Source organism: Tenrec ecaudatus, chromosome 3, assembly GCF_050624435.1.
Source record: "Tenrec ecaudatus isolate mTenEca1 chromosome 3, mTenEca1.hap1, whole genome shotgun sequence".
Lineage (NCBI taxonomy): Eukaryota > Metazoa > Chordata > Mammalia > Afrosoricida > Tenrecidae > Tenrec > Tenrec ecaudatus.
The window spans coordinates 76,958,692-76,981,604 of NC_134532.1; the positions used below are offsets into that span (position 1 = coordinate 76,958,692).

At 42.8% G+C, this 22,913-nt stretch overlaps 1 protein-coding gene and 1 long non-coding RNA gene across 2 annotated transcripts in view; one reads left to right on the plus strand and one right to left on the minus strand.

Annotated features, from left to right (window-relative positions):
- Positions 1-5,042, minus strand: part of LOC142442632 (uncharacterized) — a 65,695-nt gene extending 60,653 nt beyond the window's left edge. Inside the window, exon 1 of the long non-coding RNA XR_012783448.1 lies at positions 4,682-5,042. This is a non-coding gene — a long non-coding RNA (uncharacterized LOC142442632). The remainder of the gene's footprint in view (positions 1-4,681) is intronic.
- The window catches only part of ELF2 (E74 like ETS transcription factor 2), a 112,916-nt gene continuing 93,947 nt past the window's right edge, over positions 3,945-22,913 (plus strand). The window contains exon 1 of the mRNA XM_075543773.1: positions 3,945-4,099. The gene's annotated coding sequence lies outside the window, so the exon portion shown is untranslated. The remainder of the gene's footprint in view (positions 4,100-22,913) is intronic.

The following is a 22,913-nucleotide window of genomic DNA, read 5'->3' on the forward strand; positions in this document are numbered from 1 at the left end:
ACTAGAAAATGACAGGGCTTTCTGTCTGTGAAGGGTCATGGTCTCAGAAGCTCACAGGTGCCAGTCCTATCCTGTCCTATAGGTTTGCTATGAGTTGGCATCCACTTGATGGCAGATTTGGCTTGTTTTTTTGCTTATATACATATAAATGCACAGAAAACCTCTGGGCGCTTACAGGTTAAGCTGTCATTGTGGTTACTTATGGAAAGGGAATGGGATAGCTGAGCAGATGTGAAAGTTTAAATGAGGAACAGAAAAATGAGATAGAGGAGAAATTGGATTTTAAAACATCTATTTCTTTATATTTTGAGTTGGTGAAACTAATAAATCCCTTGTGTAGTTGAAAAAACAAATTGGGTTAAAAAACAAACAAACCAAAAAACTTACAATATTGAGATCTTGGACTATATAATTAGCTTGTTTCTAGACCTCCTGAAGGAGTCCTGGTAGGGTAGTGGATTACCTTATGGACTACTAACCACAAGTCAGCAGTTTGGACCCAATCAGCCACTCTGAGGGAGAGAGGTTTCCTGCTCCTGTGTAATTTACAGTCTGGTAGTTACATAATCTGGTGCCAATTTGAGAGTGTTAAGAGTGAAGGGGTGGAGTTTAGCCTGTCAATCAAGTCGCTTTTTGACCTCATTTGGACATGCTACAGAGATAAATAGCTCACTGGAGGCAGGACACAGACACTCTCTGCTTGGTATTCCTGGTAATAAGACACATGGAGCTACACTAGAGCCCTGGGGCTGGAAGAGCCACGTGGACACCCACGCCAGTGCTGAGATGCTTACACCACCACTGGATCCACAAGACTTTCCACCCACTGCCTGTGATCTTTCTGCATTCGGCATCATTGCATGCGTTGCGTGAGTCTGAAGAGGAATTTGTAGATTGGTATCAGACATATGGGCTAATATCGGACTTATGACATATTCAACTGCTCTTGTATATAAAGCTCTTGCTTATACACATACGAGTGCTTATGGATTTGTTTCTCTAGTCACCCTAGACTCACACGCAATCTCAGAAACCTACAGGGGCAGTTCTACTTTGTCGGCTGGGTCTCTAGGGGTCAGAATTGACTCTAGCAGTGCATTTTTTTGGGGGGGGGGTTGCTCTTGACCATTTCAACCCTTTTCTATTACTTTGAGCGAGGCCTTCAGAAGATTGCACCACACTCTTGGAGTTTCTTCCGTGGCCTGCCTCCAAAGGAGTAAGGCTTCTTAAGGTGCACTACAAAGACCTCTCTCAGTGACATCATGATTGGCACCTTCAAAGCCAATACCAAGGGCGGGGATTGCTTCATCTGCTATCAGTCAGCTGTATTGCAACACAAAGTCTGCATAGCACACCATGCCAAAACACAGTGCCTTCAACAATAATCTTTTATTCTGCAGGTCAAGGGCTCCAAATTGGGAGTGTTTTGGGGTCTGCTCCTGGTGTCTCTCCTCCTTGGGCTGGTCCACCACCTCAGTAATTCTCTTCTCTGAAAGGCAGCCACAGGACAGAAGTAGAAAAACACAAGTCTCTTGAGGCTAAGTACAGCCACTTCCGCTCGCTCATATTCCTTTGACTGAAGGAAGTGTCATGATGAGGAAAACCCAGCATCAGTGGGGTGGGGAAACGACTGCAGAGGAACTTTCAGAGTGCGTGCCTGCACCCGTGAAGAAATGGGAACAATGCCATCTCCCACTGCTGGTCATCGGGGCTTTCCAGCTAACTTCCAATTGGCAGTGGGAGAGGGATATTCTTCTCAGAGTCCTTGACAAGAGAAATCGTTTGACCTTGACTTCTAATAGTCTTTGTCCCTGAATGCCCCTTAAGAGAACCAACTCTTTTGCAGTATGTTATGGAGACAAGGTGGAACTACTGATTGTTAATTAGCCCCTTAGAAATCTCAAAGTGATCAATGGTTACTGTATGCCAGACCTTATTTTACTGCCATAGAAAACGGGGCTGTTTGTGGTGTCATGTTTACTGTGTACTAAAATTTTGAATGTTTCAAGGCTTTACATATTTAATTCAAAAAGCTACCAATAATCACACAGAAATCCATCGCACTTTGTTAAAGTTCAGTGGTTGTCTTTGAATAATCCTTGTCTTCTCTTTTCCCCTGTTTAAGAATAAACATTCCTTTGATAAGAAATGAAGAATTATCTGAAGTAAACAGGCAACAGGAGTTTTAAACAGGTAATTAAAGTCTTAGGATCTTGAAGGACTTAATCAGCGACGACTCCAGTGCCTTTCTGATCATTTGAGCCCACCCCTGAGTTATTGGTATGATTCCCACGTTCTGTTTAAGAACTGCTACACGTAGATTTCTCAGGGTTTCTTCTCCGCAGAAGTCTGGTTGTGGAGCGGCAAAAAGTGTCTGGTTTGGGGTCCAGAAACGAACCTAATAAACACTCTGCCAGGTGCCAGACATTGGATCAGAACCAAATCCCGCGCGCACCGCGACAGTCAAGGTCTTTGTTAAAGAAACAAATTCAAGAACACGCGGCAGCGGGAAGAGGTAGGGGGCTCGATTGGGGAGTTTGTTTAGACCATTAATGAGAAGCTGCAAATACATGCAGGACACCCAGGGCTCCGTGTCATTGGCTTTTGTGTACTTGAAGGCGCGTGAGAGCGCTTAGCTCAGAGATGCCCCTTTGTGTGAAAGTGTGGAAACCAGAAGCTTCGGCTGCTGCTGGGTTTTCATTTTCGATTCCGCAGGCTCTGGGCTCCAACCGCTCCCGCACCCAAACACTCCCCGTAGTCCTCCCCCCGCCCCAACAATAGCCGGGCTTGAGTTACTTCTCGGTGCCCGGCCGAGAGAGGAGCGACAATGGCCCGGTGCTGGCGCCAGCAGCTCTCGGGGCAGCGTGGAGGGGTCGCCCGCCGCGCTCCGCAGCTGCGCGCTGGGCCCCGCCGTCCCGCCGCCAGCAGACGCGGGCGCTAACCGCCGCGCGACGGGGCCGTTGGGCGGGTGGTCATTTCTGGGAATGGGGCGGGGTCCGCGGGTGTTCAAGGCCCGGCGGCAGAGAGCGGGGAGGCGGAGCGGGCGGTGCCGCGGGGCGCCGGGCAGGGAGGGCGGAGCGCCACCGCGTCACCGGTGGGGCGTGTCCGGGGCGGGCCCGGGGGCGGGGCCGGCGTCGCGCTCCCGTCCGCCAGCGCCCCCGCCTTTTCCTCAGCGGCGGCTGGAGAGTGGAGAAACAAGGAGCTGGGCTAAGAGTTTTCCCAACCCCCGGCCCCGAGTTCCTGTCACCGCGCCCGAGTGCGGAGCCTTCCCTTGGGGAAGGTCGAGGCGGGCGGCCCGGGCTGGAGATGCGGAGGCCGGCGGGGGGCCGCGGGCGGCCGGAGGGTGTGTGCGGGCCGCCCCGGGGTGCTGCGAGCCGGGGGCTGGCGGGCGCTGCAGGTGCAGGCGCGGCCCCGCGGCCCCCACGCGTCCGTCCCGCGCGGCAGAGCGCCGCACCGGACCGGAGCCGGACCCGGCACGGGGGAGCCCCAGACCCGCAGCGGAACCGTGGCGAGTGTCTTTCCCTGCGAGGACCGGTTCGGGCGAAGTTGGGGAAAAGGGCGGGGGACGGCGTTCGAGAGATCCGAGGAGGCAGGTTCAGTGGGCGGGTGGGAGCGGAGGGCGGCGGGCCCCGCCGGGTATAAATAGCCGGCCCGCGTGTGACAGGCGCTGCGGGGACTGGCGGTGCCGCCCCCCCTCGCCGCTTGGGGCGGGGAGGAGCGCTGGGGGGTGAGGGGAGGCGGACTCGAGTGTCCTGGTGGCGGCGGCTGGAGGCCGAGGGGGAGGAGCCGAGGCGGGGGGTGAAGGGAGGGGGCCGGGAGTGGAGCGAGGGCGGGGGCCACCATTGCTCCCCGCGCCGGGCTCTGTGTCGCCGCCGTCGCCTCGGCGGTTGGGGGTCGGTGGGGCGGCGCGGGCGGGGGTCGCTGCGCGGGGCGGCGCGGCGCGGTTTTGTCTGCTCCTCTCCCCGTGGAGCGGCTGGGGCTGCCGGGGAGGCCCTGGCTCCCTCGGGACGCCCGGGCGACGGCGGCGGCGGCTAGTCCGCGGCCCTGCTGGGAGGGAAAGCGACGCCGCGGTCTTGCCCGGCGACGCGGCGGCGAGCAGGTAAGAGCGGGGGCGGCCGAGGGTGGTGCGAGGGAGCGCGGAGGGCGCGGCGAGAGAGCCTCCCCGTCCCGAGTGCCGCCGCCTCCCTCCGCTCCCCGCGCTCGGGTGTTTGCTCCGGGGGGTTCCCGAGGCTGGGGTGCTGACACTGGCTGCGGGTGGGGGAGAGGGACCAAGTGTTCCCGGGCAACGGTCGGGGCGGAGGACTTGGATAAAGGGGACGGCGCTCTGCTCGCTGGCCCTCGGGGACCCGGGGCGCGGGGCAGGACCGAGGGAAGAGGGTGCGGACCCCGGCGGGGGGATGGGCCGGGCGCAGCTGGGCTCGCTGTGTTTACATCGCGCCGCGAGTCACCTCTGCCGACAAGCGGACTGAACTGACCCGCCTCGTCCCGCGGAGGCCGGGGCCGGGGTCCGGCTCGGAGGAAGCGCGTCCTGGGAGGGTCTGCGTGGGGCGGGAGGCTGCGGCCGGCGCCGGGGCAGGGCGGCCGGCTCGGGGCGGGACCTGGGAGGCTCGGGCCGCTCGGGGTGGCGGGCGAGAGCCGAGCCCAGTTTCCTTCCCCGTCGGGCCTTGTCGCCGCCGCTTACCTTGCCTTGCCTCTGCTGCCAGCCCGCACGGCAGGTAGTGCGGGGTCGCTCTTTTATTCTCCAGCTCCACGCCGGCCTCCTGCTGCCTGCCTCCTCCTCCAATTCCCCAGGGGTCCCGAGGGCTGGCTCTGATCGGAATCTGTGTTGTTTTTTTTCCCTTCAAAACAAAACAAAACAAAAACAGGCTCAGTAACACGCACATCCAGTGACTGCCTGCTGGATCCCCTCTCCTTGAAGCGGGCCCTCGTGGACCTCGCTCCTGGATGTTCTTGGGGGCGAGGGAGGAGGATGGTGAGGGTTTTGCCCGGGCCCGTCACTGGCGTCCCGAACAGCTTTGCCAGGAGGGCAACCCAGCCTCGCCCCTGCTTCCACTGGGGACATTTTTATTCCTTGTCAATAAAGGACGGGAGGAAAATATCCCGTAACACCAAGAGTAAATCGGATCGCACCCTCTCTAGTGTTTCTCGTGCACCAGCATCCTGGACTTTTTCTCTGGGAGCAAGGTTCTCAGCAGAGCAGCCTTTCTTTAAGTTCTTAGTACTTCTCTAAAAAAGAGGGAGACGCTTCATTGTAAAACGGTAACGTTTCCTCCTTTTCTTGTCGCCATGGACATTTACTTCAGCTGTATGGTTTGCAGTTTAATCCAGGGACGAGAGCAGTAATCGTGTGTTTGGTAATCAGATTTGCTTTTTATCTGTGAGACTCCATTAAGAGGTAAATTGTGCTTTTTCTCTAGTTCTTGGCTCTCAAAATAACATGTAATTTTAAAGGTAGGATTGGATATTTGCGTTTCATGATTTCTTCTAAAGGTAGAATGATGTTTATATGAGTCTGGAATTAGAATAAAAGGAAGTTAGGAATTTTTACGGCATATGGAGTGCAATACTGTTTCCAGTGTGCGTTCACATTATTAAGTATTACTGAGACATCTAGTCGTGAAACACGTGAAGTAGAAAAGTGAAATATCTCCGGCATTTGAAACTTGGATATTATCCACCTGCTTTCAAGCATAGGGATTTTTTTTTCATTAGTCTTTGTCTCTTATTTCAGACATACTCATTTACAAAATAACTAGTTGGATTATGGTTGGAAAGTCTTAGTAGTTTTTGATTTAAAAAAGGAGTAAACGGACGGACGGTCATTTTTTGGGGGGCGATTGGTAACAGCCCCTGTAGGAGGTCTGCCACTATTGATGCCTGCACACAGGTTAACATGCATTGTCTGTGAGATGTGATGCAGACCCCATACAATTCACTAATCGAAAGTGTACCGTTCAGGGATTTTCAGTGGCATTACCACAATCAGTTTTAGAGTATTTTGCTCACCCCCAAAGGAGCTGCTTGCTACCGTTGGTAGTCAATCTCCATTTGCTCTCCTTGCCCCCAGCCTTCTGTAGCCACCAGTCTCATTTTACTGATTTGTCTATTCTGGACCTTTCCTGTCAATGCAACCATATGGGGGTCTTTTGTGATGGGATTTCTATCGTTTAGCATAGCATTTACAAAATCCATTCATAGAGCTGTGTCAGTACTTCCTTTATTGCTGAATGTTACTCCCGTGTATTTTTTAATGTATTTATGACTTGATAGATATTGGCACCACCTTTTGGCTACTATGAATAGTGCTGCTATGAACATTTTGTGGACCAGCTTGTATAGACATAACATATTCATTTCTCTTGGGTAGGCACAATTTAAATAAAACCCAACTTTTAAAAGTTGTAATTTGTATATAAAAAACTCATCCATTTTGAACATAGGATTTAATGCTTTTTAGTAACTAATAACTTATGAAACTGTTGCCACAATCAGTTTTTGTTTAAAGGTTTATTGTGAAGCAGGGGGAAGTTTACACAGCAGATCATGGGTTCTACATTCAGAAGTTCATACACATTTTGTTTTTTGAAACTCACCCATTGCAGTCACCTCAATGCACCATCACTTACCCACTTCCTCCCTGCTGCCTCCATTCCACCTCCTTTCCTCTCTGTCTGTACTTGGTCCTTGGGTGAATGCTGCCCTTGTGATCCAAACATGGGGAGGGTGAATTCAGTTCCAGACCTGAAGGATGACTAAGGGCCTTAGTCTTGGGGTCCTCCCAGTCCCTATCCCATTAGTAAGCCTGCTCGCTTTTATGATTGGGGGACTTACTCTGTATTTCTCCCACTTTAACTAGGACTTTTTTGAAGCAGTTGCTAGTGGTAGCCAGGCACCATCTAGTTCTTCTGGGTTTCAGGGTTATGGAGACTGAGGCACAAACCAGTTTTTTAAGCATTTCTATCCCCAAATATTTCCTCTAGTTCCCATACCAAATTCCAAGGCAACTGCTGATTTGCTTTCTGTCTCTCTTGATTTGACTTTTGTGCTATTTCATATAAATGGAATCATATGCCATGGTAATCTTTTGCATCTGGTTCCTTTCACTTAGCCCGATGCTTTGGGAATTTATCTACACTGTGGCATGTATCATGGAGCCCTGGTGGCACAGTGGCTAAAGCTCTCGATGACTACCTGAAAGTCAGCAGTCAGAAGGCACCAGCCGCTCTGCAGGGGAAAGGTGTGTTAGTCTGATGCCATAGATTTAGAACCTTGGAAATTCTATGGGGCCGTTCTACTGCCCTATAAAGTACTGATGAGTTGAAATCAACTCAAAATGGCCGTGTATTTATTTTCTATTTGTGTTTTTTTTTAAAAACATGGATCAATTTTGTTCCTTATTACTGAATAATACTCAGTTCTATAGATATTTGAAATTTTATTTAACAGTCAATGGACATTTGAATTGTTCCTAGTTGTTGAGTATTTTGAATAACGCTGTTGGAATATTGTGTGCAAGTCTTTATGTGGACTTCGGCTTTCATTTCCCTTGGGTCCCCAAAACCCATTGCCACAGTGAAATGGTACCAACTTACAGTGACTGTAAAAGATAACAGTAGAACTGTCCCATAGAGTTTCTGGATGTAGACTTTCCAATGTGATAATCTTTATTGTAAACAGACTGCCACATGGTGGATTCCAACCACTGGCTGCTCAGTTAGAAGCTAAGTGCTTAATCACTGGCTCCTCTGGGCTCCCATCTCTTGAGTACCATTGTGTTAGTCCAGGTAGACTAGAGAAACAAATTCATAAACACACATATGTGTATAAGAAAGAGCTTTATATACAAGAGCAATTGAATATTGAGAAAACATCCCAACCCAGTCCAGATCAAGTCCATAAATCCGATATTAGCCCATATGGCTGATACCAATCTAAATTCCTCTTCAGACTCAATACAACACATGCAATGATGCTGAATTCAGGAAGATCACAGGCCAGTGGGTGGAAAGTCTTGTGGCTCCAGTGGCAGTGGAAGCATCTCAGCGCTGCCAGGGGTCCCCGTGTGGCTCCTTCACCTCCAGGGCTCTAGCGTAGCTCCATGTGTCTCAGCAGAAATGTCTGGCAGGGAGTGAACCTGTGTGCCTCCAGCAAGCTGTTTAGCTCCTTGCGCCTCCAGATGCAGTCATCAAGCTGTGGCCTGATTGACAGGCTGGGCGCCACCCCTTCACTCTTAAGTCTCAAATTGACAACAAATTATGTAATCTCCACAACCACTTATTACTGTACCTTGTCTTGAGTCAATTCTGACTTAGAGTGACCCTATAGGACAGAGCAGAGCTGTTGTATAGGATTTCTAATCTCTAGGGCATTAGATTGCCGCATCTCCCACAGAGCAGTTGGAGGATTTGAACCACTGACATTTTGGTTACCAGCTGAGTGCTTAACTACAGTGTCACCAGAGTTCCTTATCTCTTTGATAATGCCTACAAATGGGATCACCAATTCAGTTGGTAAATATATGTTGAACAAAATTTTAATTTATGTTGTTTAGAATATATACATCAAAACTGACTAATTCAACCATTTCTAATTGTACAAGTAAGTGACTGATTACATTTTTCCAGTCTTGCAACCTTCGTCACCCCTCTTTTGTCATAGAGTACATTGAACTCCTAACTCAAAGGCCAGCAGTTGGGACCTGCCAACCACTCCTCAGAAGAAAGATGAGGCTGGCTGCTCCTTTGAAGATTTAAGGTCCAAGGGACAGTCTACTGTGTCCCAAAGGGTCACTGTGAGTCAGAATGGACCAGATAGCAGTGGATTTGGCTTTTGGTTTTCCTGAGGAGTTCGTCCTCTGTTAACATAAACTCGGCCCTAAAAATCCACTGCCAGTGAGTTAATTCTGAACTATTGAGCAGAATAGAGCTGTTTCTGTTTCGTCTCCCCCCCCCCCCCCCCGCCAATGGGTTCCTAGCCAATCTTTAATATTTCTTTTGTCAACTTGATCCCATATATAGTCCTTGGTGGTGAAGCTGGGTACAAGTTGAGCTGCTAACTGCAAGGCCAGTAGTTCAAAACCACCATCCATTCTGTGGAGAAAGACAAAGCTTTGGAGGACAGTGAAGGGTTTTTTTTGGTATAGTTCCTAATATAGGATAATGCTCAAGGAAGACATTTTTCATTAGCTAAGCCAAATGATTGTTTTTCATAGGGTTTCAGGGAATATTTTTAGTTTAAGGGTTAAAGACTATTGGAGAGGGTGGGGGGCGGAAAGAGGAGCTGTTACCAAGGGCTCAAATAGAAAGTAAATGTTTAGAAAATGATGATGGCAACATATGTACAAATATGCTGGATACAATTGATGTATGGAATATTCTAAGAGCTGTAAGAGCCCCCAATAAAATGATTAAAAACAAAAACACTATCTTAGTGTTACAGTTTCAAGGGTTCATCAAGCCTTCCTGGCTCCAGAAAGTCCGGGTTCCATGAGAATTTAAAATACAGTTCTGCATTTTCTTCATAACTTTTAAAGAAACTGCCAAACTCATTTACCTTCCTACTAGCAATGTATGAGGGGCCCAGTGTTTTCATACACTCGCCAGCACTTGTTATTGTATGTTTATTGGTAACAGTTCAGTTTCTAGCGTGGATATACGAATGTGTGGTTTTAATTTACATTTTCTCGATTCATAGTGTTGAGCCTCTTTTCCTGGGATTGTTAGCCATTTATCTATCTTTGGTGGAATAGCTATTCAAATTTTGGCCCTTGTATAACTGGGTTGATTGTCTTATTAGTGATATGGAAAGTTGTTTTTTTAAATTGGGATGTAAGTTTTGCCAAAAATTTCTGGTAGTCTTTGATTGGCTTTTTATTTATTTTTTTCAAATGAGATATTTTGAAGTGCAAGAGTTTTAAATTTCCAGTTAATCAAGTTTTTTCTTTTACAGATAATGCTTTTGTGGTTGTATATAAGGGCTCTGCTGAGTCCAAGGATTTTCTACCTGGTTTTCTTCTAGAAATTTTATAACTTATATTTAGATTTATTATCACTTTTGAGTTAATTTTTATGTGTGGTGTGTAAAGGGGTCTAAATGAATTCTTTGCATATAGAGTACCCTGGTACCATTTGCTGAAAAGACTTTTGTTTCTCCACTGAATTGCTTTTGTTAAAAAATCCACTGATTGCACATGTAAGGGCTTATTTCTGGATTCTTAGTTGTGTTCCATTCATCTTTATGTCTTGCTTTATGCCACTACAGACCTTTCTTGATCATTGTATTTTATGACACATTTTGAAACTGAATAATAAGAGTCCTCTGATTTTACTCTTGTGTTTAAAAATGATTTTGACTATTTTGGATCCTCCGTAAAATTTTGCCTGTTTTGAAAAGCTGGCTATATAGGACTCAGTTTGTCCGTTTCTGTGAGTCTCGGTGGTGCTGTGTGCAAAGTGCTCTGTAAGAACCTACCAGCTCCCCGGTGGGAGAGAGACATGGCTTCCAGACAGGTTTACAGCCTGGGAAACCCTACCGAGCAATTCTCTGTGGGACAGAGTCACTTTGAGTTGGAAAAGCCTCTATCTACAGTAGTGGAGTGTTTTTCTGTTTGCTTTTCGATTTCTATTAAAACAACAGCTGCTGTAATTTTAGTAAAGAGTGCATTGAATCTGTAAATCAGCTCAGGGGAAATTGCCATTTTAACAGTGCTGAGTTCTCAAATACTTGAACATGAATATTTCTCTCTGTTATTTAGATATTTACTTTTTTCCCCAGTGATATTTTAGGTGTTTCAGTCCGTGTACAAGTCTTATACTTCTTTTTGTTCAGGCCCTGTTTTACTATTTTTTTTCTTTCTTTTAGCTCTTTGCTCTCATCTCTTGTTCTCCTTCCAGTGCACTTTATTCTTTTTGATGGTATTCTGAATGGACATTTAAAACAATTTGATTTCAGAATTTTTTTTGCCATTCTGTAGTAATACAATTGATTTTTTTGTGTACTTATATTTTATTTTGTGATTGCTGAATTAGTTTTATTAGCTTTATTTTATTTTTTACTTTTTGGTTTCTGGGTATATTCTTTAGTATTTTCTACATAAACTATCATGTTATCTATGAATAAAGATAGTTATATACTTCTTCCTTTCCAACTCGAATGCCTTTATCTTTGCCCTCTCTACTTTTTTACTTTCTCTTTCCTTTCTCTCTGTGGCTAGAACTTTCAGTACAATGCTGATTAGAAGTGCTAAGAGCAGGCGTCTTTGCATTGTTAGGATGAAAGAACTCTTTCACCATTAAGTATAATATATTTCTATCTATCTATCTATCTATCTATCTATCTATCTATCTATCTATCTATCTATCTATCTATCTATCTACTGTGACGGAGTTAACGTCAACGTGTGGCAACCATATGTATAACAGACCCTATCCTCTGTCATTCTCGTGATCACCAACATGTTTGAGTTCACAGTGCAGTTAATTGTGTCTGTTGTTTCAGGTATCTAGTGCTACTGTAACAAACTCCTCAAATGGGTGGCTTTAACAAAGAAAATCTGTTTTCTTATCATTCAGGAGGCTAGAAATCCAAATGTAGAGAAAGGCTGCCTTTCTCTATTGGCTTTGGAGGGCTGTCTTTGTCTGCTTGCTCATATATAGGCTGTTCCTTGGAAATCTCCCTGTGTCCTGACATGATTCTTCCCCTGGGTCTAGGACAGTGGTTCTCAACCTCTGGGTTGTGACAACTTGTGGGAACGACCCTTTCATAGGGATCGTTGAAGACCATTGGAAAACACATAAATATTTCACAATATATAACTACATATTGTTTTGTGATTAATCACTATGCTTTAATTATGTTCAATTTGAAACAATGAAAATACATCCAGTATAGCAGATATTTATGTGACAATTCATCACAGTAGCAAAATAACAGTGATGAAGTAGCAATGAAAATAGTTTTATGGTTGTGGGTCCCCACAGCATGAGGAACTGGTGTATGAAAGGGTAGCGGCACTAGGAAGGTTGAGAACCACTGCTCTAGGAGGTTCTCAGCATCAGGACCCAAAGGACAATTCTGTGTTGTTGGCTGTTTTTTCTGGGTGGTAGTCCGGTCTACCACATTCTAGGAAACTACTCTTAATTACCAGCCACTCAGAAGCATGACCCAGCCAAATTGATGTATTTTGGGGACACACAATTCAGTCCATGATGACACATATTTTTTTTGTGTGCGGGGGTGGGTGGGGGGTTACCCAGTTCAGTCCATGTCCATCTCTCCAGGGAATCTCCCTGACACTTACTGATTCACTCCTTCACTTAGCATGATGTCCAAAGGAAATGAGTCAGCTAACATGTTGTTGTCCTGTGCAAGATTTCACTGGCTTATGTGCTTGGCTATAATCTTTACAAAAGCAGGTGTTTTTCCCCTGCGGAGCAGCAGGGTGGGTTCAAACTGGCTAGTAGCTAAATGCTTAACAGTTGTGCCAGCAGGGCCCCTTAGGTTTTTCTATGTGCAGTAGAGTGAGTTCCCATTTATTTCTAGTTTGTTCTTAGTTTTTATCATGAAAGGGTATTGGATTTTGTCAAGTGCTTTTTCTGCATCTATTAGCATGACCAGCTGCCCTACTTTTCCCAGGACTGTCCCAGTTTAACAATAAAAATTATGAGTCTTGGGAAACCCCTTAGTCCTGGACAAACCTGCTTGTTTTGTTTTTTACTATCTGTTGAGATGATCATGTGATTTTTGTCCTTTGTTCCTTTCATTGATACTGTGTTATTACATTGATTGGTTTTCAGATGTAAACCAGTCTTGTTTCCCTGAATAGATTCTACTTGGTTATGGTATACAATACTCATTATGTATTCGTGGATTTGGTTTGCTAATGTATCGCTGAGGGTTTTCTGTGTATATTCATGAGGGATATGGGTCTACAGTTTATTTATTGTGTATGCTTAGATTTGTTATTAGAGTCATGTTAACCTCATAAAATTAATTGAGCAGGATTTTTCCTCTTTTTTTCTGTAACAGTTTGTGAAGGATTGACGTTGTTATTTTAAATATGTATATTTGATAAAACTCACCAGTAAAAGCTTCCCCCAAACCAAAAACACTCGCTACCATCCTGTCTATTCCAACCAATAGTGACCCTTCAGCCCAGGATAGAACTCCCCCTGTGGTTTCCAAGAGTGCAGTTCTTTGTGGGAGTAGAAAGCTTAGTCCCGCGGAGCAGATGGTGGTTTTGAACTGCTGACCTTGTGGTTGGTAGCATAATGTGTAACTACTGTGCCATCAGGGCACCTCCTCAAAGCCTCTAGGCCTGGGTTTTTCTCTTATTTTAATTTTTTTAGGGAAAATTTTAAATTATTAATTACATTTCTTTATTTGTTATGATCAGTGTTTCTAAAGTGAGTGACACCACCCCTTTGGGGATACTGGAACAATTCTGGGGAGGGTGACTCGAATGATTCAGGGGGCTGCAAAAGTAGATTCGTACATTTTACCCTGGGTTATGGGTATAGTATAAAAGTTTTAATTGCCATGAAGTTACAGAGTTATTTTTTCCCTGAAAGGGTGCTAATAGGCTAAATAAGTTTGGAACCTATGCTATGGATCTTTTCAGATTTTTAATATGTTTTTAGACAGTTCTGATAATTCTAGGGAACTTGTCCACTTCATATAAGTTATCTACCTTTTTTTTGCATTCAGAATTTCCCTACAAACTTTTTATTTTATCAAGATTGATAGTAATGTTCACCCACATATTTTTAATTTTAGCAAGGAGTTGTATGGTTTTTCTGTTTTATTTCGTCTATAAGTGTGCCAATTCCATTGGTATTTAAAAGAAACCCAACAACTTGTGGTTTAATTGATTTTCTGTCTGTTTTTTGTTTTCTATCTCACTGATTTCTGCTTTTTTATCTAAAATTTATTTTAATTTTTATTCACTAGAAGTCCAATGCGCTAACCATTGCGCAACAGGGCCAATTTATTTTAAATTTTGTGAGAATATTCACAGCAAAAGATACTCCAGTTCAACAGTTTCTACATGCATAGTTCAGTGACATTGATGACATTCAAGTTGTATACACAACCTTTGCCACTCTCATTTCTGTGCATTGTACCTCCTTCCTGAGCCACCCGCTGAAGTTCCTAGCTCATCTGTCTAGTTGCTGTTATCAATTTAATTCCATATATAGTTAGTTCTTTTTTTTTTCCCCACCCCCCTATAGTTAGTTCTTAAGAGAGTATAATGCTCGAGGCAGACTTCATTTACTAGTTAAGCTAAATTATTATCTGGTTTTAAGATGACTTCAGGGGATATTTCTTGGTTTTAACTTTAAAGACTATCTCAGAGCAATAGTTTCATGGTTTTTATTCATTCACCATGGCTCCAGAAAGTCACGAGGATTTGAAGTTCACTGATACATTTCCCTCCTTTTGGTCAGGATTCTTCTGTGCAATCTTTGATCAAAATGTTTAATAATAGTAGTCTCAGGTTATTTGGTCTTATAGTAAAGGAGGCAGTTTTCTTTTAATTTTTAAATTAAAAAAATTTTTTTTGAGGCAGTTCATGGAGGCAGTTAGTCACACATTCCATAAAAATCAAAAGCACCAAACTCATTGCCATCGGGTCAATTCCAGCTCATTGTGACCTTCCAGGACAGGGTAGAGTTGCCTTTCTGGGTCTCTGAGACTGTAACTCCTCACAGGAGTGGAACGTGTTACCTTTCTCCTGGAAAGCTTTGTCTTGCTCCCTTGGAACAGCTAGTGGTTTTACACTGCTGAGCGTGGTTAGCAGCCTAGCGAGCGATACCATCGTGCCTTCAGTGCTCCCATTCCTGATTTCCTGAACCCTTCTGTTGCTTCAGGTGAACAGAGACCAATTGCTGTGTGTGGATGGCCACTTGCAAGCTTTTGGACCTCAGGCACTACACAGTTTACCAGGAGGTAGATCAGAAGTACTAAACAACTCATTAGACCAATTAACTGGGATGCCCTTTGAAACCAGGACCTTAAACCTCCAGACCAAAGGACCAACTCCCATGAGATATTTGATTATATGTAAATAGTCTTAGCAACTGCTCTTTTTGTTGTTATAAATATAACTATCACATAACTTTTGCCAGTTCAACTTTTTATAGCTATCTAACTTATTGTTGACAGCAATTTCGGTAATTGGCTGTGCAACTCACCCCCACTTTTTTTAGATGCCTTCTTTATTTTCAAAATTGAAATTCAATAACCATAGACATACAAATAGAATATTTATAAATGTTGGCACATTACCTGGAGTTCCTGGCCATCCTGTTTTTCTGAGGTGTCAGAACAGTTTCAGGGAGCACTTGTTAAGTTGTTGTAGGTGCCACTGGGTCAGTTCCAACCTGTACAGAACAGAAGAAACTGCCCAGTCCTGCACCATCCTCACAATTCTATGTATTCTGTTTTTTTAAATTAAAAGATCATTTTATTGAGGGCTCTGACAGGTCTTAAAACATTCTGTACATCAGTTGTATTAAGCATATTTGTATGTATGTTGCCATCATCATTTTCTAAACATTTACTTTCTATTAGAGAAAGATTGAGTCAATCTTACTGTGATTTTTCTGTCACTGTTAATCCCCCTTTTGCCTCTCCCTCCCATCCCTGATAACCACAAATACATTTTGGTCTCTATACATCTGCCCTTGTCTTTTTATATAAATGTTTATAACAATATTTATCCTTTTGTGATTGGCTTCTTTAGTTGAGCATATTACCAAGCTTCATCCATGTACCCAGATCATATTTTTTACTGTCTGAGCAGTATCCCATTGTATGTATCACCTGAGATTGATTTATTTATTCATCTATTGCTGGGCATGTAGGTTGTTCCATCATTTGGGTATTGTGACTAGTGCTGCAGTGAACATGAGTGTACAAGTCTTTGAGTTTCTGCTTTCAAGTCTTTAGGCTATATATCTAGGAGTGGAATTGATAGGCCATAGGGTGGCCCTAAAGGATTTCCGGTGGCACACTGTAAGTAGTTAAGCATTTGGCTACTAATCTCAAGGTTGATGGTTCAAATTCACTATCTGCTTTGAGTTTGAAAGATGAAGCTTTCTGCTCCCATAGAGATTTATACTCTCAGAAGCCCTAGGAAACACTTGTACCTTGTCCCGTAGGGTCACTATGAGACCAAATTGACTTGGTGGTAGTGGGCTATGGTAGACATATTTTTTTTTTTTTTGCTTTTTAGAGGAACCACTACCGTACTCTCTTCTATAAGAGCTGTATCATTTTGGTTCCCACATGGTAAGGGTTCCAGTTTCTCCAGACCTTTGATAATATTTGTTATTTTATTCTTGATCAAAAAAATTTTTTTCTTAATGTTTTTAATTTTTCCTCTCACTGCCACCAATCAATGCTGATACATATAGAAATCCAACTCATTTTTGTTTCTTGACTATATACCCTGTAATTTAGCTAAATTCCTCTATTAGCTCTAGAATCTTTCTTGGGTACCCTTTGAAGTTTTCTGTATAAGGACCATACAATTCACAAATAACGATCATTTTGTTTTCTAATCTGGATGCTGCATGTTTCTTGTCTTATTGCTCTTGCTAGAATCACTGATTTACATCTCAATATTTATAATTTCCTTATTTCTGGTTGCTTTGGGTTTCGTTTTTCTTTTGTTAGGTTTTTCAAATCAAGGTAGGTCATTGATTTGAGATCTTCCTTTCTGATGTAGGTGTTTAAAGCCTGTGCGCTTCCTGCAGATACTGCTTTAGCTATATCCCATAATGTTTGCTGTATGAGTGGGCACCCCCGAAACACGGGAAAGAGCTTCCCTGGGTGGAGCTTTGGCAGTAAGCATTTCCTGCTAGGTGAGCATCGAGCCACTCGTTCTGAGTTACCTGAGTTCCCTCTGCTCACAGTGAATTTTATTGTAAAAGCAGTTTCCCTCGAACCTCATTTTTGTGATGGCCAATTTAAGAGAACAACGTGCAGTTGTGAAATTTTCTTTCATGCTCGGGATAAATGCCACAGAAACTGTTGTGATGTTGAACACAGCTTACAAGGACAGCACTATGGGAAAAACTCAAGTGTATGAGTGATTTTCTCATTTCAAAAAATGTGACATGTTGATTAATGGCCAACCTCGTTCTGGTCATCTGGGAAAAAAATGTCCTGGAAGCAAATGTCTATTCATAGTACATTTTGAGTTCATTCTACCAGGTCAGACTGTTAATCAACCTTTCTACTTAGAGGTTCTGAAAAGGTTGCATGACAGTGTGTGACAAAAAGCCCTGATTTGTGGCAGATGGGGGATTGGTTTTGCCACCACGACAATGCACCTGCTCACACTGCCATCTCCGTGCACCAGTTTTTGGCCAAAAAGCATGCCTCTCTTACCCCACACACCTTGACTTGTGTGTGACTTCTTTTTGTTTCCACAAATAAAGGAGGACATGAAAGGACAGTGATTTGACTACAAGAAATGAGGGTGGTGTTGTGTTGTCAGCCATCCAAACAGAGAAGTTTGAAAAATGTTTCCAAGAATGGAATTGTAGATTTGACAAATGTATTAAGTGTAATGGAGAGTACATTGAAGGGGATAGGGTTGTTTTGTAAAAAACAAAAACAAACATAAATACATAGCTTTTGCGGGGGAAAATTTCATTTTTTGGGCACCCCCTCGAATTTGTCTTCATTCTTTTAAAAATACTTCCTAATTTCCTTCTTGATTTTTTCCCCCTTTGATCCATGGGTTATTTCATTTCCAGATATTTGAGTATTCTTCAAATTTCATTTTGTTTTTGATGTCTATACTTTAGATCCCTTGTGGTATGAGAACATACCTTGATTTTTCTCCTTTTGAAGTTAGATGTTTTTATGGACTGAGAAATGTTCCTGTGTGCTTGAAAGTAATATGTAATACACTGTTGGGCAGAACGATCCCGGGAGGCACAGTGGTTACGCACTTGGCTTTTAAACTGTGAACTCCGGGAGCCTCCCAGCTGTTCCAGATTTATATCTTTCATAAAGTTTTACTCTCTTAGAGACCCTATGGACCTTTTTTACTCTGCCCTCAAGTGTCCCCGAGTCAAAATTGACTGAGTGACAATGGGTTTTCATGGTGGAGTATTCTATAGATGTCAGTTAAATCACACTAGTTAATAGCATCCTAGTCTTAATAGGCACTCACCACCTGTCTGTCAGTGGTGGGTTGCTTGTTACTGCAATGCACAAGTTTGAGGGAGACAGATGGAGCTGACACAGTGGCTGCAACAATGCGCTTACACTTAGCAACAATCGACACTTAGCAACAGTTGTGAGGATGGCGTAACCAGTGTTTCCTTCCTTTGAATGTGGCATTCATATGGGTTGGAATGGACTCAATGGCACCGAGTTTGGTTTTGGCTTGACAACAGCATCCAGACTCAGACAGACTATGAAATCAACCCGTGAAAGCTCTGTGGATCACATGGTGTCCTCCATGTCCAGTCACGGGCTTAGTGTGGGATATGTCAGCATTTTGTTGTGCACAGGGTTGCCGAGAGTGTGGGGAGGGACAGTTTGGACACAGCTGCCACAGTGTTTTTGCTGAGTAGTGACTCTGTTAATTATTGAGAATGATGTAATGGAATCTATGGCCATTATTAGTGAATTTTTTTCCTTTCAGTTGGTTCAGTTTTTTGATTCTGGTCTTAGATGTGTATATATACCTAGTCATGTCTTTCTGATAAATTGACATTTTAATCATTATAGTACATCCCTCTTTGTCATTGATTATATTTTGTCTGATGCTAGTTTAACCACTCCAGCTCTTTTATACTTATTATTTGCATGTCATATCTGTGTCTATCCTTTTACTTTCAACCTATATTTTTATAAGTGTATATGTGCCTCATAGAGTTATGTTCCGTTTGAAAATAAAGTAGTCTGACAGTTTCTGCCTTTTGACAGGAAGATCTAATCTGATATTGGTAGATTTATGCCTGCTGTGTGGTGCCCCATAAGTCTCTTGAGTCTCTGCTCATTTCTTTTATATTTCTTCCTGTTCTTCAGATTTAGTAACCTCTGTTGACATATTTCCAAGCCTACTGATTCCTCTGACATTTTAGATCTGCTGTTGAGACTCAGTAGTGACTAAGTTTTTAGTTCCAGTTTTACTCCAACTCCAAGATTTGGCTCTTTGTATAGTTTCCATCTCTTTACTTAGGATCTCTTTTTAGGACTCATAGTTATTATACCCTTACTTAATTCTTTAGACATGGTTTCCTACTTAGAGATAATGAAATTTTATCTAAGTTAATATCTAATATATAATACCTAAACATAAATGTGTTAAATCCTAAAATGATCATTATTTTTATTCCAAAATTATATGAAATATCTTTAATTATTTGCATGTGTGTATTACTCATACATTTCATTTGACCATTTTAATTTAAACATAGTAAGTTGCTTATATATATAAGCAATAATATATATTGATTATGGGGGTCAGTGTACACTTTTTAGAATAGTTTTATTGATAGACCTTAAGCATTCCAACATATTCATTCACATAGAATTCTGCTCATTCCCATAGGATGGGGTTATTCTATCATCAGTGCTATTTGCTCCCCTTTCCCCCACCACCCCTTCCCTCCCTCCTCCCATGCCCTCAGGGCATCACCACTTCTATCAAGAGCTCAGTATATAATTTAAAGACATGTAATTTTGAAACCCTACTCTCATGAGTGATGGGGAGTCACATGCAGATGGAATATTATCTAGGGAAGGAAGCCACGAGGGAACGAACTCTTGGAAGGTGTGATGTTTGAAGTGAAATCTCAAAACAAAACCCAAACAAACAAAAAAAGAAGTGAGATCTCTATGTGGGTGAAGAGTACCCGGTTTGTTGGCCGTAAGGAAGAACATTGTAGGTGCGAGAATAGGAGGTTAAAAACCAATGATAAGCTTGTTGTGTTATGTGTGTTAAAGGAATAGGGCTGGTGCGACTGGAATTGCTAGCAAGAGAGAGAAGGAAAGATGAGGAATGAGGTCAGTGGGGTGGACTGGCTAGCTCTAGGCTGATCTTTATACAGACCGTGTTAAAGAGTTTGTTTTTTTGTTTTTTAATTTTACAAACCCTTGTGTCGAGGGCTGACTTTCAAGAGATTGCAGCAAGAGTTTGTTTTTTAAGTGCACTGGGGAAATATTGCAGTGACCGTCACTCTTGACTAAGAAGTTAATTTACAGCTCATTAACTTAATTTTAGATATTTTTCCATATAAGTTTCTAGTAGTTACTGGGTTTTAACATGGCTACATAATGTTTTTTCTACAAATGATTCTAGGTTTATAAAAAACATCAGGGAAATTAGCTTTTTTTCTCTAATATTTCTTCCTTGAAGTTATTATCTAAAGCAAAGTGTTAAAATCTATAAAATTTAAAAATAACTATGTAATTATAGAAATGGCAAAGATTCCTAACCATAACAACTTTAACCAGTTGAGTGTTAGTATTATAAAATTATACTAACATTCATGATCATGAGGTGTCAACCGAATCAGGTATCAGACACCAGAAGACCTAAAACAAACAGACATATTGATGCAAATGATGGGTGCTGGAAAAGAGACCCAACATCCAACTGTAAACAGTTGGACATTCCCTCACAGAAGGGTCACAAGGAAGGAACAAGCCTGCCAAGGTACATCACAGCACTGGCACATCATAGAACAAGGGTATGTCATAACACCGAGGGAGCACAGCATTCTCTCAGTTCTTGAATGCTTCTCCCACAAGGCCCTCCCCCTACTATCGTGACCACAGTTCTGCCGTACAAATCCGGCTAGACTGGAACATGTAAACTGGCTCTCAACACACGGGATCCAGGACAGATAAACCCCTCAGGAACAGAAATGGCAGTAGTGATACCAGGAAGGTTGGGGGAAAGTGGCAGAGAAGGGGAAGAAACAGGGAAACTGTCTACAGTGAATGACATATCACTCACCACCCAGGGGAATGAACAATAGAAATGTGAGTGAAGGGAGGCATTGAGTGGTGTAAGATATGAAAATAATAATTTATAACTTATCAGGGGTCCATGAAGGTGGGAAGGTGGGAGGGAAAAAAGAGGAGCTAATACTAAGGCCTTAAGCAGAAAGAAAATGTTTTGAAAATGATGGCAACATATGCACAAATATACTTGATACAATTGATGTATGGATTGTTATAAGAGCTGTAAGAGACTTCATTAAAATTATATTTTAATAAAAATGACTTACTAATAAATTATACTTTTTATAAATTATACTTTCAACTAGTTATAATTATGGATGAAATATACAGATAACTTGTCTCATAGTTGCATGATGACTTTCTAAATAATTTTTTTCTTTCACTATCTCATTGAAAAAAGTCCACTTGTTATGTGGTCTAACTATTATTAACAAAATGGTTTCTTGTATTTTCAGTGTGGAATATATTTGTGCAAAGCTATGTGTGAGTAGAAGAGTTAAAGATAAATTATATTTTCAAAGTACTAGTAACTCAAAAACCAAACCCATGACCATCAAGTTGATTCTGACGATAGTGGCCCTGCAGGGCAGAATAGAACTGCCCCATAAAGGTTAGCCCACAGAGCAGCTGGTAGGTTTGAACCACTAACCTTTCAGTTGTCAGCCAAATGCTTACCTGTTCCTCCACCAGGGCTGCTTCAACATAGTATTGGCTTTTAAAACCCAAACCTTAAGTGTTTACAGAGTAAACCATAATGTATTTGTTTTTATAATGTTGTTTATACATATGTAATACCTAAATACAATTTTCTGTATGAAAACCAGATTTCTCAAGCGTGACCTCAAATTAACTTACTATATAGATCAGGATTTATATGGTATTTTAAATTATTCTAATTCTGAATTAAGCTGGTTCTCATATTGACTTATTGTATGTTAATCTGAATATAACTCAAAAATCAACTGTCATCGAGTGGATTCTAACTCTTAGAGACCCTGTGGGTAGAACAGAGTAGAAAAGCCGCTGTGGGCTTCCGAGACTAGAGATTGGTGTGGAAAGCGTCCTCTCTTTGCTGCAGAGCGGCTGGTGATTTCACACTGCCGCCCAGTGGTGTGAACGATGAGCTCCTGACTACTAGCTGAAAAGTTGGCTGTTGGAACCTCCCCACCCCCAAGAGGTGCCTCAGAAGAAAGGCCTGGTGATCGGCTTCTGAAAGATCAGAGTCATAGAAAGTTTTGTTGAGTGCAGTTCTATTCTGACACACCTGGGGTTTCTGTAAGTCAGATTTGAATTGACAGCATCTGGTTTTTCAATTTTAATTTGTGTGCAGCTCTTAAGCTTTTATTCACTAGCCTATCTGTTCATTATATTTGCAAGGATGCTTCATAAAGTTCATGGGAAAAGTCCCATTATCTCTTAATTCCATTTCTCCACAAACGTTTTGAAGCATCTTTGTAGTTTTTACATGGTGCTTGCTTTTTCCTAAAGTGCTTTCAAGTGGTTTAAACCAAAGGGGGATCCATACATTAGTGATGATAATGGGGAGATTAGGAACAAGAAAAAATTCAGTCTGGCTGAGTTTTTTTAATATGCGAGACACCATTCTGAAAGCACTGACCAAGAGCTCTGGCTGTGCTCCAGTAGAGCTTATGCGCTGGTTTATTTGTGGCCAAGGTAAATCTTTCTTGGAAGTGGAGGTGCTTTTCCTACTGCACCATCCCTCAACATTCAAACTCAGTCATGATGGATGGTACTCTCTCATGATGAAGCCTTTCAACCTCCCTCTATACTTTGTGGAGGGGAGATATGAGGTCTTTGTCCCCTTCGTTTCAGGTTCCCATGAGTGTACCCTCCTTTAAGAGTCGCTGCTAAATTGAAATTAAATTTTTAAGTTGAAATTCAGTATTTGCATTTTCTGA